The sequence below is a fragment of the Nematolebias whitei genome, chromosome 2 (assembly GCF_014905685.2).
Source record: "Nematolebias whitei isolate Nwh7 chromosome 2, NemWhi1, whole genome shotgun sequence".
Classification (NCBI taxonomy): domain Eukaryota; kingdom Metazoa; phylum Chordata; class Actinopteri; order Cyprinodontiformes; family Rivulidae; genus Nematolebias; species Nematolebias whitei.
In genome coordinates, this window is record NC_056499.1 from 1,200,196 (window position 1) to 1,213,259 (window position 13,064).

At 43.6% G+C, this 13,064-nt stretch overlaps 1 protein-coding gene across 1 annotated transcript in view; it reads left to right on the forward strand.

Moving 5' to 3' along the window:
- lgr4 (leucine-rich repeat containing G protein-coupled receptor 4) overlaps positions 1–13,064 on the forward strand; it is a gene marked incomplete at its 5' end in the record, with an annotated part of 163,941 nt that overhangs the window by 25,809 nt on the left and 125,068 nt on the right.

Genomic DNA, 13,064 nt, shown 5'->3' on the forward strand with positions numbered 1-13,064 from the left:
GTGTTTGTGGTGATTTTGGTCCAGTATTTGAAGGGGTTCGTTACAGATAGAGGCTGGTCCACCCTTAGGACAAAACACCCATACGCAAACAGAGTGGTGTAGTGTCTGCAGTCCAGTGTAGTGAGGACTGTCAAGATCTCTACATTGGGGAAACTAAACAGCCTCTTCACAGATGCATGGCTCAACACAATAGAGCCACCTCCTCTGGACAAGACTCAGCTGTTCATCTCAACCTCATGGATAAGGGACACGCTTTTGAGGACCAAAATGTGCACATTTTGGACCGAGAACACAGATGGTTTGAGAGGGGGGTGAAGGAAGCAATTTATGTAAAAAGAGAAAAAAAGTATCTTAACATAGGAGGAGGCCTCAGATTTCCTCTTTCAAAACCTATAATGCAACTTTAAGACTGATTCCCAGCCTTTTTTCATACCTGATGGGAACAGAGGGGCCGCATCTGTGAATTAAAGTAACAAAGACCTTAAGAAACCCCTATTGTTAAGGTGTTAAAGTTTGAATTGTCAATCTACATATGTATGTGTATCTTTTCTCACTCAGCCTTATAACCTGAACCCCACACTCACTGCTCTTTGAATTGAAAAGCTCCTCGGATGAGGAGTGAAACGTCTTTTGTTACAAATAAAGTCCAATTGTTTTTGTATTGAATATTTTTTTGAAACTTTCATGTTCCTAGAACAGGCAGCACGGTGGCGTAACTGATAGAGCTGCTGCTTCTCAGCAAGCAGGTCCCTGGTTCAAATCCCTGTCTGGGGGCCTTTCTGGGTGGAGTTTGCATGTTCTCTCCGTGCATGTGTGGGTTTTCTCCGGGTACTTCGGTTTCCTCCCACAGTCCAAAAACATGCATGTTAGGCTGATTGTTAGCTCTAAAATTGTCCATAGGTGTGAGTGAGAGAGTGAATGGTTGTTTGTCTCGTTTGTCTCTATGTGGCCCTGTGATGGACTTGCAAACTGTCCAGGGTGTACCCCGCCCCTCGCACAGTGATTGCTGGACATGGGCACCGGAGACCCCAGTGATCCAAAATGGAAGAAGCTGGTAAAAGATAATGGATGGATGGATGGATGTTGAAAGTGATAGCTTAACCATAGCCTTTAATAATTTAATAGCGTAATTTGGTTTTACCCAAAACGTCTGTATATCTACTCATTCTTATCATCACACCCTTGATTTAGTTCTGACCTATGGCATAAAAATTAAGGACTTAGTAATAGTTCCTCAAAATCCTAATCTGTCTGTCCATTTTTTAATGCCATTTGGATTTCCCTCCTTGCTGCTCACTGCTGAAGAGTTTTGGGGTGTTCAAATGACCCGAGCACAGAATTTCAGGAGCACTTCACCTTAGTATTAAAGATTTAATTGAGACAAAGTTAAAGTATGCAGATATTACATGTAATCAGAATGCAGTCTGAGGAACAAAGTCAGAGCGAACCTTGCCTGGTCAATCAGCCCAATGTTTGTTCAACCAAACTCTGTGTATGAGCGAGATTTATAGGTTTCTCATGTCCCGCCCTTTCGGGTTCGGACAGACTTGTGATTGGGTGTCAAAACCTCTTGATCGTCCGAGTGACACCATGTTCAGCCACTCAGGAGCAGATCCTATCTCCATGGTTACTCCGAAGGCCGCAGACAGCCTTGCTCATTCTTCTACTGATAAGGGTTAATTTACAAGCTTTGTTTTGGAACGCAGGAACACTTACTCTCCAGCTTGTAGTTTGGCTTTTGTCTGTATAAAGCTTTAAAACACGATTCCTGTGTGTCTGAACTATTATTAATGTGAGAGCATAAATACTCAACCTGTGTTAAGTATAAAGTATATGAATGTTGTGATTTAGCGTTATTTATGTTAATCAATGTGTGAGCAGTGTGTCACATTGCTGGGCCCTCAACTCTCAGCTGCTCTACTCAGAGAACAAAGAAGGATCATTTCCTGCTGCACAAACAAGTGTCTTACCTGTCTCTGTTTCCCTCAGAATTATATAAAATGTGAACTTGTATGATTATCCTTAGCAATTGTGAGATTATATATAAAACATAATAAACACTTTAGAATTAATGCAGGCCTGTAAATATAGTTCAAACCCTTGAATTCAGACACGCACACACCTTGTAGAAAATGTATCATTTCACATCATCAGAGAAATGTCAAGGCTTGTCAAAAGATATAAAAAGATATAAAAGATATCAAATCCAACACACCCTCTTTTGGTCTCCCCATATTTATGGGAGACCACACCACGTATGATTTGATTTTACAGATATTTTGATTCTGCCCACTCCAGGTGGCTCTGATCATCTGCGGAGGTGTCACCTGAGTGCTGCATCAGGGTCATGACATTAGCGGTTTTAGTCTCAGCCTGAATCATTTTACGAACGATCATTCTAGCACAAGGGATAATACCAATCATCAAAACACAAAAAATAATAAGAATTGCAGTCAGGGGGGGCCAAGATCTTTAGCACAATCTGACTCCAAGAGCCGCTCGTGAACCAAGACAGAAACTTCCAGGATCCTGGAGAAAGATCCTCACTCTTAGCCTTCTGCAGCACATTAAGTTGGTTCAAGGCGTTGGTCACCCTGGCCTGGGGGTCGTGTCCGGTCTCATCCGGGACATAGGTGCAACAGGTGGAGGTATACAGGAGGCCTCCTAACCAGAAGCCCGAGCCACCTCAACTGGCTCCTCTCAATGTGGAGAAGTAGCGGCTCTACTCTGAGTGCCTCCTGGATGACCAAACTTCTCACCATATCTCTAAGGGAGAACCCAGACACCCTGCAGAGAAAACTCATTTTGGTCGCCTGCATCCGTGATCTCGTTCTTTCGGTCACAACTCAAAGCTTATGACCATAGATGAGAGTAGGAACGTAGATCGATCGGTAAATTGAAAGCTTCACCTTTTGACTCAGCTCTCTCTTCACCATGACAGACTGATATAGTGCCTGCTTCATTGCCAATGCTGCACCTATTCGCCTATCGATCTCATGCAACATTTTTCCCTCATTCGTGAACAAGAACCCAAAATACTCCTCCACTTGGGGCAGCACCTTCTCCCCGACCCCGAGAGGGCACTCTACCCTTTTTTGGCTCAAGACCATGGCCTCGGATTTGGAGGAACTGATCCTCATCCCGGCCCGTCTCACTCGGCTGCGAATTGTTCCATCGAAAGCTGTAGATCACGACTTGATGAAGCCAATAGGACCACATCATCTGCAAAAAGCAGAGAAGCGATCTTAAGGCCACAAAAACAGATCCCTTCAATACCTTGGCTGCACCTAGAAATTCTGTTCATAAAAGTTATGAACAAAATTGGTGACAAAGGACTAACGTGTCTAGATCAGACCACACTTCAGCAAGTGATTGACTTTACAGATCAGGCATGCTTAGCACAGCATGTCAAGTCCAATACTTGACAACAAAACAAGTTTAACTTACTAATAACTCATCAATACCATCACAATTCCAATAACAACACATTCAGTGTAAGACAACACTCCAGTAGACAATTACATGCCAGGGAGATAGAAAAGTGGGTGAAGAATTTATCTGACAGACATCTCACCCAGCTGGAAACAGAGATTCTTGCCAGAGGGCTGAACTTTGCGGTTGCACCAAGTAGAATTCCTCTGGTGGCGATGAACACAGCCACAGAATCAGCCATCCACAACAACAAAATTAAAGAGGGTGAAGCAGAACAACTCAGAATCAAAGTTTCAGCCTTCCTCAGCAATGCCAAACCACCACCTTCTAACATCAGTAGAGAGGAGAGGGATGCACTCACCACTCTTAGCAAGGACAAAAACATCATCATTCTCCCAGCAGACAAAGGAAGGTGCACAGTGATTTTGAACCAAAAAAACTATCATGAGAATGTTATGACACTCCTTAGTGACTTAAACGCTTATGAACCTATGAAAAGAGATCCAGGAAGTGGTTACAAGAAGAAGTTAATAGATTGCCTGAACATTTTGGAGCAGGACAAGGCTATTGACCATATTCTCTACCACAGACTGTACCCAAGGGAGGCCACACCTAGTCTGTGTGGTTTACCTAAAATCCACAAACAAGGTGTACCTTTAAGACCAATTGTTAGCATGATTAACTCTGTCACTTACAATACTTCCAAACATCTGGCATCTGTGCTCATCCCTTTAATTGGCAGCTCAGAACAACACATACAGAACACCATGGACTTTGTGGATAAGGTGAGGGATGTCATCATGGAGACTGATGAAACAATGGTCTCTTTTCATGTCACATCACTCTTTACTTGCATTCCTGTTGATGATGCAGTAGAAGTGGTCAGTTTAAAATTAAAATCAGACACCACCCTGAGCAGCAGGACCATGCTTTCCACAAAACAACTGTGTCAACCCTTGAACCTGTGCCTACAGTTAACCTACTTCAAATATGGGGAGCAATATTATAGGCAGAAACATGGGTGTGCTATGGTGTCTCCAGTTTCTCCTATTGTGGTCAACCTGTACATGGAGGATGTGAAAAAGAGAATCTTGATGTCCTTTTCAGGGACACCACTAAGTCATTGGTTCGGGTATGTTGACGACACCTGGGTTAAAATTAAATCTCAGGAAGTCCAACATTTTACTGACCACATCAACTCTGTGGATAAATACATCAAGTACACTCGAGAAGATGTAAGAAATGGCAGGTTGTCTTTCTTGGACTGTGAGGCCTCAGTCTCTGATAGATGACATTTGCAAACTGAGGTGTACCGCAATCCCACCCACACAGACCAGTATTTGCAGTTTGACGCCCATCACCCTTTGGAGAACATGTTAGGAGTCATCAGGACTCTGTACCACAGAGCAGACAGCGTCCCCACTAACTCAGGAGCCAGGCAGAGAAGAAATCCAACACAAGACAGGCTCTAGAGCAATGTGGATATCCTAACTGGACCTTCCTGAAAGGAGAGAAAAACCCAAACAGGACTCCAGTCAGCCATCAGGTGAAAAGGAGGAACCCAGACCCAGACCAGTGGTCATTCCGTATGTTGAGGGAGTATCAGAAAAACTGAGATGTTTATTTTCTAAACATAACATCCCAGTGGCTTTAAAACCCCAAAATACATTACGGCAAAGACTGGTTCATCCCAAAGATCCAGTCCCCCGGCACAAAAAGAGTAATGTTGTGTATGCTGTTCAGTGTCAGGAGGGTGATCAGTCTTACATTGGGAAAACTAAACAGCCACTGGCCAAAAGGATGGCCCAGTACAGAAGAGCAACACCATCAGGCCAGGACCCTGTTGTCTACACTCATCTCCAGGCCAGCAGTCACTCTTTCAGGGATGAAGATGTTCACATCCTGGACAGAGAGGAACGATGGTTTGAGAGAGGAGTAAAGGAGGCCATCTTTGTGAAAATAAATCGTCCATCATTAAACAGGGATGGAGGCCTCCGTGTTCAACTGTCCCTCTCTGACAATGCTGTTATTGCTAGTGTCACTCAACCCCCTGTGAATAGTAAACAGCCATCAGGGTGCTAGTGATCCATCGTTAGGCTGATGGTCCTTCTTGACCATGTGAGCAGCTGGTTTTGGTTGTCAGCAAACTGGTTGATCCACTCTGAGAAGGTGCTATTTATAAGACTGAGCTGAATACAGCACCTCAGACTGAGGAAGTATTTCGGATGAAAGACGAAACATTTCTACATTTTTTGTTGTCGTTTTGTTTTGTTTTGTTTTTTGAATATCCAGAGGACCAGATTTAACTTTTTTAGATTGAATTGAATTGGATTGCAACTCTTATTCACTTGAATATCTTGCACCAAAAACATTAAGGTTTACTTGCATTCGCTGTTCAATTCCAGTCCAGAAAAACACTCATCTTGAAAACAACAAAAATTTACTATTCATATCCCTCAGGGCTTGGGGACATTGGCACACCACTTCTAACTATTAGCCACAGCTGCTTCTAAGCAATCGTATATTATGAAAGTTAAAATAAGTTATTAATGCAATAAAACAAAGCAGTTGTACTGTGCATGAATGTATCAGTTTATAAATTAAGCAAGGCTCTATGCTAATATCACAGTTATTTCATTGCACAGTAACTGAATACAGATTAGAAGATGGATATTATCAAATTAGCTCCCCAAACAAATTAGATGGGTTGTAATTACACTAAGTAAATTATAATATAGTTTTTTTTATATTAGTTTTTATTCTCAGCCAAGAAGAAAGAGTCTAATAGGAATTTTTTCACCTCCAATTCCTACGTGTCCATTTTCACTACTTTTTTGTCTGTCTAAACAGATCTCACTTGTAAATGAGTCTTCTAGGCTCAATGTGACTTACCTGTCTAAATAAAGGTTGAATGAAAAAATAATGATATTTTATCTCAATATAAAGTAAGGAGAATGAAAATATCTCCAGCACTGCAAAAAATGTGTGATTATTTTTTACATGTAACATAAATCATGGTGGGGGAGTTTGTGTGCCTGAATGCTCCTAGGAGCTATGCTGTTGGTGTTAATTATAATTGCCCCTGGTAGGGTCTCAAAAGGCAGATTAGTTCTAGGTGACAGGCCAAACTAAGAGTGATTCACAAGACTTATATGGACAGGAAAAAACAAGAAACTCAGTGTCCCTTGCCCGAACGTGGGTTACCAGGGCCCCACCATGAAGCCAGGCCTCGGGGAGGGGCTTGACATGAACACCTAGTGACTGGGTCTTTACCCATGGGGCCCGGTCGGGGTCAGCCTGAAAGAGCAACATGGATTTGCCTTCCTGTGGACCCACCACCTGCAGGAAGGGCCATAAAAATCAGGTGCATGATGCCATGGGCAGTGGCTGAAGGCGGGGACCTTGATGCTCTGACCCTGGCTTATCAAATCTGTCTGTTGGGACATGGAACATGATCTCTATGGTGAGGAAGTAGCCTGAGCTTGTGCTTGAAGTTGAGAGGTACTAAATAGATCTAGTTGGGCTCACCTCGACGCACAGCATGGACTCTGGAACAGATCTCCTTGAGAGGGGCTGGACCTTATTCTATTCAGGAGTTGCCCATGGTGAGAGGTGTTGAGCTGGTGTGGGTCTACTTGTAGCCCCCCCGACTTGGTGCCTGTGTGTTGGAGTTTTCCCCAGAAGATGAAAGGGTGGCTTCCCTTCGCCTTCTGGTGGGAGGACGGGCTCTGATTGTGGTTTGTGCCTCCGTGCCGAATGGCAGTTCAAAGTATCTAGCCTTTGTGGAGTCTATGACAGGGGTGCTGGAAGGTATGCCAGCTGTGGATTCCTTTATTCTGCTTTGGGACTTCAATGCCCACATGGATAACATTGTGACCTGGAGGGGTGTGATTGGGAGGAACGGCCTCTCTGATTTGAACTGCTGTTCTGTTATTGGACATCTATGCTAGTCATAGTTTGTCCATGACAAATACCATGTTCGGACATAAGGGTGTCCATAAGTGCACTTGGTACTAGGATGCCCTAGGTCGTAGAATAATGATTGAATTCATAGTCATGTCATCTGATTTGTGGCCATTTGTTTTGGATACTCAGGTGAAGATAGGAGCTGAGCTGTTAACTGATCACCACCTGATAGTGAGTTGGATCAGATGGCCGAGGAAGATGCCAAACAGACCCGGTAGACCCAAACATGTAGTGAGAGTTTGCTGGGAATGCCTGGCAAAAGAACTCATCAGAGAGATGTAGTGAACCAGATGACCTCAAATCTACCAGATGGACAGAGACTGTTATTTTCATTGATCTGAATAAGTCTGAACCATCTGATGACTTTCTTTCTTGAATTAATCAAGCAGAAAAGACAATCCTCTATAATCATTACTGTTTTACAAATGTTTTGATAATCAATTGTGTTAGTTTCACTCAATTCTTACAGGTTGAAAAGAACTACTCATTTTTATTTTACATAAACAGTAAGTAATGATTTTTATTCCTCATTCAGAGAAGAAATCACCTGAATAAGCATTCCTTGATTTTCTGTCTGAAATGAGTCAAGTCGTAAGTATGTGAAAGGTTGGTTTTCGGTCAACTAAAATGTTTACCGAGGAAAATGTCATGTTTAAACTTTTTCAGAAGATTACCAAGAGTAGGCTCCAAAAAGTCTGCTGTTTCTGCAATAATCTTTTCTGTATGTGAAAACAGATTCATTCCCTGACCTTGATTTTGATAACAACTTACGTCACGAAAACACACCTCTTTCTGGTACATCCACGAATCAGAAAGCTCTAAATTGAACAGGAAGTCGACCCAAATAAAATGTGGCAACTTCCCAGTTCATGTTGGAGTGATATGGAGTTCCAAGAGTGAGAGTTCATGGAAGAGTGAGAGTTCAACAGAGAAAGAGAATGAAAAAGATTCCATGGAGAATGGAAAAGTTCTGAAGGAGTTCAGAAGAGAACTAGAGTTATGAAGAGTTTTGGAGTTGCCGAGAATCCAGGGACGTTTGGGATTATAATTCTGTTTTGAGCTAACCACGCACGACTCTCCGAGGATTTTAGCTGTTCTTAACGGAGGCGCTGGAAACAGTCTGAAGGATGCTTACTGAGCTGATCTATCGTCAAACCAGGTAAAGACTTCTTCTTCGACTAAAGTGTACCGTGGACGGGCTGAGGATCTGACGGAGCGTGCAACTTCTGGTCAAACAGATTAAATTCCCTCACATAGTTCTCTGTAAGATAATCTCCTTTCATCTTAAACTCTTCTCTCTCACAAAATCAGTACAGATATTTTAGAAATATCTGAAGCAAAGTCCTCAAATCACCGCCGAGTGATTTGAAGTTCATTTTCTGTGAAACTGTCTGTTATTATTTTCATATTTTGCCAAATTAATGTAAATGTTTGATGTTAAACTTTGATTCTGAAAATAAATGATTCCATTCATTTGATGGGTCAAAGGTAATAACGTCTCTCGTTCGCATTCCTTTAAATTCAATGCACGGCATTACACAGTCAGAAAGATGAAGAACTCGTGAATATAGTATGCATATAAACGGGGATATATTGTCATACTACAAAAGTGACACGTACCTCACGTGACTCACTACAAACATCTTCAACTCACACCTCCGGGAGAGCTTTAACCACATCCCAGCTGAGGTGGGGGACATCGAGTCTGAGTGGGCCATGTTCCGCACCACGCTTGTTGAGGTAGCTGTCTTGAGCTGTGGCTGCAAGGTTGTTGGTGCTTCTCGCAGTGGCCATCAACAAACTCTGTGGTGCACACCCCAGGTCAGGGAGGCTGTCAAGCTGAAGAAGGAGTCCTATCGGGCCTTATTGGCCAGTGGACTCCACAGGCAGCTGAGGACTGCCAAAGGGCCAAGCGATCCACAGCCTTGGCTGTTGCTGAGGCAAAAGCTCGGATGTGGGAAGAGTTCGGTGAGGCCTTGGATAGAGACTCTCAGTCAGCTCCGAGGAGATTCTGGCAAACCATCAGGTGGCTGAGGAGGGGAAAGCAGCATTTTACTAACACTGTGTACACTTTTCATTCAACCTTTATTTATACAGGTTAATCACAATGAACCTTGTGGACTCATTTACAAGAGAGACCTGATTTTTTAACAAAATTTACGACAACCGTGTATAACAGTGACAACTATAGACAATCATTAAAGAACCATACATTTTTTTTAACCAAATAAAATAAAATGGCAACCAAAAGGACAGTCAAAACGAAAAATTAGGGAATAACAACTAGATTATAAGGCAGTGTAGTTCAGTTAAGGTGGAGTGATGTTGACCTCAACCAACGATGTTGTCCAGAAGTGGAAGGAATAATTCTCAGACCTTCTCAATCCCACCAGCATGTTTTCCATGGAGGAAGCTGAGTTCGGGGACTTTGGGGTTGGTTCATCCATGACCGTGGCTGAGGTCGCTGAGGTAGTTAAAAAGCTCCAAGGTGGCAGGGCTCTGGGAGTGGATGAGATTCACCCTGATTTCCTTAAGGCTTTGGACATTGTGGGGCTGTCTTGGTTGACACGCCTTTGCAACGTCGTGTGGACATCAGGGCCAGTGCCACTGAATTGGCAGACTGGGGTGGTGGTTCCCCTCTTCAAAAAGGGGGACCATAGGGTATGCTCCAATTATAGGGGCATCACTCTCCTTAGCCTCCCTGGTAAGGTCTTTTCAGGAGTACTGGAGAAGCAAGTCTGATCATTGGTTGACCCTCAGATCCAGGAGGAACAATGTGGGTTCTGTCCTGGCCGTGAAACACTGGATCAGCTCTTTACCCACACTAGGGTCCTTGATGGGTCATGGGAGTTTGCCCATCCAGTCTACATGTGTTTTCTGGACTTGGAAAAGGCATTTGACTGTGTTCCTCAGAGTACACTGTGAGGGCTGCTCTGTGAGTATGGGATTGTTGTTATGGGTTGTTCGGTCCTTATACAAGCGGTGCGAGAGTTTGGTTCACATTGCCGGTAGTAAGTTGGACCCCTTCAGAGTGGGAGTTGGACTCCGCCAGGGCTGCCCATTGTCACTCATTCTGTTCATAACTTTTACAGACAGATTATCTCGGTGCAGCCAGGGGGCAGAGGGTTTCCGTTTGGTGGCCTCAGAATTCTATCTCTGATGTGGTCCTGTTGGCGTCATTGTGCCATGATCTTCAGCTCTCATTTGAGTGGTTCGCAACCGAGTGTGAAGTGGCTGGGATGAGAATCAGCACCTCCGAATCTGAGGCCATGGTCCTCAACCAGAAAAGGGTGGATTGCTCTCTTCAGGCTAAGGGTGTGGTTCTGCCTCAAGTGGAAGAGTTCAAAAATCTTGGGTATTTGTTAACAAGTGAGGGAAAAATGGAGCATGAGATTCATTCAACCTTTTATTTAGACAAGTAAATCCCATTGAGCCTCAAGGACTCATTTACAAGAGAGACCTAATTACCAGACAGATTGGTGCAGCATCTTCAAAATTGCAGACTCTGTACCAATCTCTTGTGGTTAAGAGAGAGCTGAGCTGTAAGGCCAAGCTCTCTGTTTACCGGTCGGTCTACGTTCCTACCATCACCTATGGTCATTAGCTCTGGGTAGTGACTGAAAGAATGAGATTGTGGATACAGGCGGTTGAAATGAGTTTCCTCTGCAGGGTAGTTGGACTCTATCAGGTTTTAAACGAGGTCAATGTGGGTAAACCCAGAACAACAGCAGGCTCAGAAAAGTTTATAAAAATATGTTTATTTAAATCAGGGAAGGATGGGGTCGGGATCTGAAAGTGGTAAGAACGAGGATTAGTTTTCTGTGGAGCAGATTCGTCAGGTAAGTTTGAGTGTAATGACTTCTTACAGGTGGGTGCAGAGTCTTCAGCTCTGAAGGTGAGCTTCCAGGTTCCAGGTGTATTTACAGGTGCAGGTGTACAGGTGAATATTTACAGGTTTGTGGAGGAGGCAGACAGGCAGCGTGCAGATGGTCTCAGGTGAGTTGCTCTCAGATCTCAGGGGAGTGTTTCTCAGGAGGCTCAGGGAGTTCCACTCTGGAGGCAGGTAAATAAACAAACAAACATTAACAGGCACAGATAACTAAGCACAGATAACCAAGGCTAAGTTCAGGCTGAGCTGCTTTTACCAAACATAAGCGTTGCTTCAGCGAAGTCCTGATCCACAGTGAATTCTTATAAAGCCAGTGAGCAGATGAGTCATCTGTAGCAGGAGAGTATGATTAGTGCTGCCAACCAATCAGGGAAAAAAAAAAACAGCAGTAGCAGCAGCTGAAAGGCCTCAGACTCTCCCTTAGCGATAAAGTGAGAAGTTCAGTTATGCAGGAGAGACTCGGAGTAGAACCACTACTCCTTCATGTCGAGAGGAGCCAGTTGAGGTGGTTTGGGCATCTGGTAAGGATGCTCCCTGGGTGCCTCCCTAGGGAGGTGCTTCGGGCATGTCCAACTGGGAGGAGACATCAAGGAAAACCCAGGACACGCTGGAGAGAGACTATGTCTCTCAGTTGGCCTGGGAATGCCTTGGGGTTCTCCCAGAAAAGCTAGAAGAGGTAGCTGTGGAAAGAGATGTGTGGGGCTCCCTGCTCAAGCTGGTGCCCCTGCAACCCAACTTTGGAATAAGCGGAAGATAATGGATGGATGTATGTAACATAAATATTTATGCTTGCAAGATATTAGACACACATATGCACACATATTTATTTTTAAATTTAGAAAAAAGTGCTTCTGCGGTAGTATGTAAAAATATCCTGATCTTCAGAGGAAAATGCCTACAGTGCAATGCTTTGTTCACTTTGTGTTATTTATCTTCACAAAACTGAACCAGCTGTTGAAACCGAACATGACTGACACGCAACAAAGTATGAGCAGTAAGTGAATTAGGTGAATGCTTTATTATTAGAAACATGTTTTAGTGATTGTGACCATGTTTTCGTGGTGGTGGTCGGGGGGGGGGGGGTTATGACTCATATCTTGTTGACATGAAGACTGAAATAGCAGCCAAATGGAAGAGGACATTCAGTTTACCCTTGAAACTTTGCACAATGCTGAAGAAAATGGAGAAAGAAAGACAGAATGAAAGTAGTGACAGAAGCAGAGCGCATAGGAAAAGAGAGATTAGAGAATGATGAAGGTTTGTGTTGTATAAGCCAACGGTGAGTCACAATCACTGTTTGAATCTTGAGAACTAATAGAAAATCATTTGTTTTCTCTCACTAGAGAGTGGGTTAACTCTGAAAGGACAAAAAAGGAAATAGGGTGAATTAAGAAACTAGGAGGACTTGTCTTATGCAATGTATGTCAGGATGGATGCAAAAGACATTAGGACATCATCTGCTTTAAATGCACTGCTAACATTTAACCTATTTTTACAACCAGGATCAAGAACATCAGTTGTCTTACTTGCTAATCATCCATCCATCCATTATCTTTACCCGTTTATTCCATTTTGGGTCACGGGGGTCGCCGGTGCCCATGTCCAGCAATCACTGTGCGAGGGGCGGGGTACACCCTGGACGGGTCACAAGTCCATCACAGGGCCACATAGAGACAAACGAGACAAACAACCATTCACTTTCTCATGCACACCTAGGGACAATTTTAGAGTTACCAATCAGCCTAACATGCATGTTTTTGGTCTGTGGGAGGAAACC